Genomic DNA, 7,073 nt, shown 5'->3' on the forward strand with positions numbered 1-7,073 from the left:
ATTCAGAAGTTGCTGGAAATACTCCTTTCATCTGCTTTTGATGTCCTCTGGGCTGGTGAGCAGGTTGTTGCTGGCATCTCATATGAAGGGTGTCTGACTATCTTCTTTATCTTTCTGTCTTTGTCTTGCAACCTGATATAGTTTCTTTGTGCCCCTTATGGAGTCACTTTCCAGAAGTTGGTACAGTGCCGCCGATGCCTTATTCTTTGCTATTGCAACTTCTTTCTTAGCTTATTTGTTAGCCAACCGGTAGTCCTTACTAGCCTGGTCAGTCTTTTCTGTCTCCCACTTCCTCCTGCACTCCTTTTTTCTTTTGATGACTTCCTAGACTTCTGCATTCCACCACCAGCTTTCCTTATGTACCTTATTTCCATACCTGGATTGGCCACATATCTTTTCAGTAGTCCTAACACGTGCTGTTTTTAGGCACTGCCATTCTTCTTCAACTCCACCTATTTCCTCCACTTCTTGGGGTGCTAGAGCCCTCAGTAATTCCTTGAACTGTTGTACTTTTTCTCCAGTCAACTTCAAGGTCTTCAGCCTGGTCTCTGTTGATCTTAGAGCCTCCTCTGACCACTGCTTGCAGCTGATTGTGCCAAGTAGTAGTTTAATCTGTGGTCCAACTGTTTGCTGGGGATGGCTTTGCAATCATGTATTTTGTCCCAGTGCCTTTTCCTTACTAGGAGGAAGTCTACCTGAGTTGCATGTTGGCTACTCTTGTATGTGAACTTGTGACTGTCTCTCTTTCTGAACCATGTGTTGGCTACTATCAAGCCATTTGCCAGACAGAAGTCTAGAATGGCTTCTCATTCTTTATTCCTGTTTCCTACCCATGTGGACCTAGGCAGTCCTCATATCCTGTTCTGTCTGTCCCGATATGTGCATTCAAGTCACACATTATCAACACCAATTCACGTTGTCCTGATTTATCTAGTAGGTCCTGCAACTGCTGTCTGAATGCACTCTTTTCCTCAGTATCACAGCCCTGCAAAAGTCACTGAAATAATGTCAACAAACTGATGTCCGTGCAAAACAAAATAACTTGCATTTAACTAAGTCTACATGTATACCAGCATTGATAAATGAATATATTCACATTATTATAAATAGCATTTTATATACATGCATACATATATATATATATATATACACACACACACACACACACACACACACACACACACACACACACACATATCTATATCTATATAATATCCATTGAAGAGGGCACATCTGTGCACACAACATACCTCTACATGGTAAAGCCTTTCGACACAATCCCACATTCAGGCATTACCGATAAACTTAGCAAACTGAATGAAAACCCCTTCATTATAAGAAGGGTTGCCAACTGGCTCACAAACCACACACACACACACACACACACTATCAAAGTGGGCTACTCCACATCAACCAGCAGTCCTGTTATCAGTGGGGTGCTACATGGTCAGTGATAGGCCCCCTACTGTTTGGTATATACTTCTCAGAAGTTCAGGTCCAAACTAACGGGTTGTGGCTGACCAAGCTTGCAGACAACTGCAAACTAGGTGCAATCACTGAATTCCCAAATGATGTCAGCATACTCCAGGAGGGTCTCATGCAGACCGACTGCTGTATTAGTCACGGTCCCAAACTGAATGCAAAGAAATGCATCAACATTCCCTTTAGCACAAACAATGTCCCCTCACACTATCAAATCAACAACAATACCCTAAATATCCAGGAAGTGGTAAGGGACCTGGTTTCGCAAGTTGACTGCAATATTAACTTTGACCACCATGTGTCTACTGTAGTAAGGAAGGCCTATGTAGGACACGTGATTAGTAAAGGCATCGCCTCAAGAGGAAAAGTGGTTATAACCCCTCTATACTTGGCACTAATCTGGCCCATAACTGAGTATGATGCCCCATTCGGCATGTACATTACAAAATACCTGCAGCAACTGGAGAGACCTCAAATATTTGGAACAAAGAAGATTAAGGGGCTCCACAGTGTAAATTACACAGACTGACTAAAGTCCATGTCAGTGTACGAAGTGTCATATAGACTTCCTAGGGGAGACTTATGCCTGGCCTACAGAACAATTTATTTATTTATTTATTTGACATGTGTTAACCGGGATAGTAAAAAAGGGCACAGCACGACCATCCATATAAAACAGGGTTTATTACATCAAGCGTTCGAGTTAAAACTCTTTTTCAAGAATTAATCAATACATTACAGCCAGAGAATAAATATATAACACCAGACAATCACATAACATAACTCATAAACAAATTATATTCTTCTGGCTTTTCCCAGTTAGGGGTCACCACAGCAGATCATCTGTCTCCTCATGATTGGCAGTGGAGTTTTACAGTGTCAAGTTGCCAGCCTGGTGCCCAACCTTCCACAGAAGGCACACACACATACACACTCACACCTATGGCTAATTTTAGAGTGTCCAATCCACCTACTGCACGTCTCTGGGATGTGGGAGGAATCCAGAGCACCCAGAAGAAACCCACGTGACCACATGCAGACTCCACCCCAGCCGAGAATCAAACCAGAAAACCTCTTGCTATAAGGCAGCAACTCTAACCGCTGCACCACCGTGGCTGCCCCATAAACACATTGTATAATTAGGCAATTTATATAATTAATTAACTAAACCTAGTTTAGAAAACATCAGTAAAAACAATAATCAACTTAATAGTGTACTAAAATGCTTCATTACAACCTAAAAACCGTCATAGGACAAATATAATATTCTAACTGACATATGCTTGTCTTAGTTTTAAAATGTGTTTAATACTGTTTTATTCAGCCCTGGGTAGACATCAGATCTAAAAAACGTTTATCCATTTATACTCTGCTGTCTCTGTGGCATTCACAATGTCCCCTCCCCTCATATTCTTGCAAACTCTCAGCAGTATCCTGAATTTAAAAGCATGCTCATTTCCACAATGTAAAATATGCTTGCCAAGTGCATTTGTCTCAACCCCTCTTCTTATGTCAGATAATGGGAGGCAATTCTCTCCTTAAATTTGCAGTTAGTTTTGCCAATATAAAAACATAAACATTTCTCACAATTAGCCAAATAGACAAAATTTTCTCTACGGCACATCCCAAATACCTTAAAAATAAAACTGGCTTGTGTTATAGGACGTATAAATTCTGTCTCCATATTAATGAACTTACAAAAACTACAGTTATAGCAGGGGACTTCCCCCTTGTTAAATCTATGTAGCTCTGTGAGAGAAGCTGGATTTAATAAACTAGGATACATGATGAAGTATAACAGACATTCTAGACAGATTCAGTGCATAATTAAAAGAAATTGGACCCGTTCTTAATTCTGATGTTAATGTTAGCAAAATAGTAGGAGAAAGGCCTTATTTTGTATATAAGAAAGAGAAGAATCTTAAATAACTTCTCTGTTATAAAGATTTTGGTAAAAATGAAGAGCTACATAGATTTAACAAGGTGACAGTCCCCTGCTATAACTGCAGTTTTTGTAAGTTCATTAATATTGAGGCAGAATGTATACATCCTATAACAATGAGTATGCTTTAAAATTCAGGATACTACAGAGAGTTTGCAAGAATAAGAGGGGAGGAGACATTCCCCCATATTCACGAATCCTCCGTTTAAGACTAAATAAGTCTTACTCAGAGGCTGCAGTTGAACAGTATGACGTCAGTGTGAAATGAATATTCATGAGGGCATGCTGACTCACACCCAAGTCTAACACTGACCTTGCAGGCAAGCAGAGGGCGTGTCCAACTGGTGAGCAGTGTAAATGTCCATGCCCCTGCAAGTGTTTGAAATGCAAAATGTCAACACACAAGAGCGAGTCCGCTCAAATGTCCATGTACCCAACACCACACTCCCTGACATTGTAAACCCCCAGCACAGTTATAAAAAGTAAAACATTATTTTTTTATTTTCCAGTCCCCGATATAGCTGCCCGTATTTGCGCGTGTGTGCATGGGTGTGCCCATTGCTTAGCTGCAGTTAGCAATTTCGACATGGAAAAGCATAATAAGGAATGTGTATGCAAATTACACCAAATAGTAATAGCGTAGTGGTAGAGCGTTCACACAAAGAAGAGGCATTCACGGTTCTAGTCTCACCACTCACCTTCCTATTTTATGTTCAAAATGAGTATATGAAATAAGTCCTGACAGATATGATAAAACTTTAACTAAAAAGCATTGAAATGGCGTATATATCAGTGAACAAAATGTAAAGTTATAAATGAACCTGACATATAATTGTCCACAGTTAAGTAGCGCTTTACCCAGCGCAATATAGTTGCCCATAGCTAAATCGCACTTTACCCAGTGCAATGTAGTTGCTCATAGCTAAATTGCGTTTTACCTAGCGCAATGTAGTTGCCCATAGCTAAACTGCGCTTTACCCAGCGCAATTGTTTAGCGCGAAGGTGCGCGCCGCGCCAACCCGTGCACTGTCGGGCAAAGTGGAGCAACGTAGAGCAAGGTTGCTTAAACACAGCCACACCCCCTAAACTGTCTGGACAGTAGTAAAATAAAAAGCAATAACAAGGTTCGAACCCAGGACACTGTGCACCATAATGAAAGTACTGAACCACTAAGCCATGACAGCTTAAGATAAACATCCACTGTTAACATATATATAGTAATAAATGGTAGATTAACCATTGCTAAGCAGGTCTGCAGTCAGCCGAGAATAGTCAAAAATGGCCAATCACAGAAAGGTTCGGGAAATGCGGCATATTTAAGCCCCATAGGTGGGAATACTCGCCATAACTGATTGTAGCTTCCATCTGCAGTTAGAATGTCTGGTGCTGGAGAGGGTAAACGCTTTAGAGCGCAATGCTGGGGCATCGAGGAGTCAAGATACATGGTTTGGCTCCTAGTCCATCGGCATGAGACTCGACTCCTCCAGGGCCAGTTTCAAGGAACAGAGTATAAGGCAGAGGCTTGGAACCGGTTGGCTCATGAATTCACCAGTGCCACAGGCGTCCCTCGGACTGGTGAGCAGGTCCATCACCACCACGCAGACCTGAAGAGACGGAAGCAGGACCTTCTGAACCAGTGGATCCAGGAGGCCCGTCATATGCATGATGCCCAACTACTAAGTAGGTAGCCATGGAATGCAGTATGTAAGACAAGCTAATATACTCTAAATAATGTATAGGTATGTCTAAATATCCCTTCATTTACTCCACAGCTGCAGGTGTTCATGCTATGAATCAGCAAGCCTATGCAGATAAGCTGTTAAGGCTGTGCCAACAGGCAGGTTAGTAAATATTCTGCATGTATTGTTATATAATATATGTGAGAGAGCATGACAAAAGTGCCGTATCCCAATAATACAGCTAACAAATGCCCTGAATAAATCCTCTGCATGTACTGTTATATAACAAACGTCAGTGAGCCAGAAATAGAGTGTACTAACCCAGCAATCAAGGTAAAATAACTGTGGAATACTATCTCTGCATGTACTGCCATATAATATAAGTGAGCAAGCCTGAAAAAGAGTGTTGTAACCTATCAATAAAGGTATAATATGTCCTGAATATGTCTTCCGTATGCACTGTAATATCAAATAAAGGAGAGACCCTGTAGAAAAGAGTGTTCAATGTAATTAATAAAGGTATAAAATTTGGAGTGTGTCTGTGTCACTTACTTTGAAATGTTGTTGTACCCTTGCAATAAATAAATAGTGCTGTTGTATTAAGTGCTGTCAACCCACAGTTGTGCAGTCCCACATGAAGTGGATGAAGTGCCAGTAGCTGTGAAGCATATAACATTTATTCCCTGAATAAATTCTCTGCATGTACTGTTATATAACATAGGTCAGCTCATCCCCCCCTGCAAGCGTGGGCAGAGAAGGGCCACCTGTCACCCTCTGAAGGGTCCGGGTTGTGGTGCGTAGGGAGATCCAGCATTTAGTCGCTGATCCCCTACACCAGCTCGAGGTGAGAGTGGTATGACTCACGGGTGAGCCTGCCCCTCCTACTCAGCCCCCAACACAGCCACCCTCGGGACTGTGAAGGTTCAGTGGTGACTGTACATGGGTGGGGATCTCAGTCGCACTGTTACCATCTGTGGGCTCATGGGCTTGTGATTTCCAAACATCCGTCCCCGTCAATTGTGTTCACCCACCCCATGTGTCATACTCCACCCCGTATGCATCTTGTTTGTTTTGTCTGTTCACCTCCCCAACCTACCTCCCCAAAAATACCTACTTCCCCTACCTCACTTTCCATTCTCACCTGAAAAAAAAAAAAAAGGGCAATCTGTACCCACAAAAAAATTATGCCCCATACATAGCTGCCCATCTCGCACACATGTCCGCTGGACATGTAAACTGATAATTATAATTGGCAGTACAACATACTTTGTTGTCGTCACCCCTCTCCCAGGGGTGGAAGGATTCAAAACTACATCAAAATGCATTGCATATGCACAGCTGTTGCTGTTAAATCATATGAGTACAAAAGAAACTACATAGTCACATAAATGTTGTGTAAGCATTTGTAGGGGTAAGTTAAACTCTACACTGATAGTTCTGTACTGGAAGTGGCAACAGTCAGGTCTGAGTACAACATGTACATCACTGTCTACACCTCTAGCTTCATTTATAAGATTATATAAGATGTATACCAACCTTCTGACTTACACAACAGTGTCCACAGCAAACAAGCATGGGCCCCACTTTGAAAATCTGAAAGGGCTATGCCTATATACCTTAGCAATTTATAGAATTGTGTTGCTATGACAGTGAGTACTACAATTACCACTCAGCAGGCTGTATGCATTTACCAAATGCTGGGCAACAATTGGTGCAGACGGCATCACATGCACATGCGCAGATACCTATAAAAGCAGATAGTACTTGCTATCCTCACATGCAATCATTATATTGCACGTTCCAGATAGTGAACAACTCCAAGCAGGAAAAAAATTAAAAAAAAAAGTCTAAACAAACAACAGTACGTTTCTGTACTTAATAAAAACAAAAATATTAAAGCATACACAGACGGACCAGAAAGGGACATACACAGGTATGTAACAGTTTATAGTTACTGGCAGGTAGTAGAT

The sequence above is a fragment of the Protopterus annectens genome, chromosome 1.part1 (genome assembly GCF_019279795.1).
Source record: "Protopterus annectens isolate FY-2018-M chromosome 1.part1, PAN1.0, whole genome shotgun sequence".
In the NCBI taxonomy this organism is placed as follows: domain Eukaryota; kingdom Metazoa; phylum Chordata; order Ceratodontiformes; family Protopteridae; genus Protopterus; species Protopterus annectens.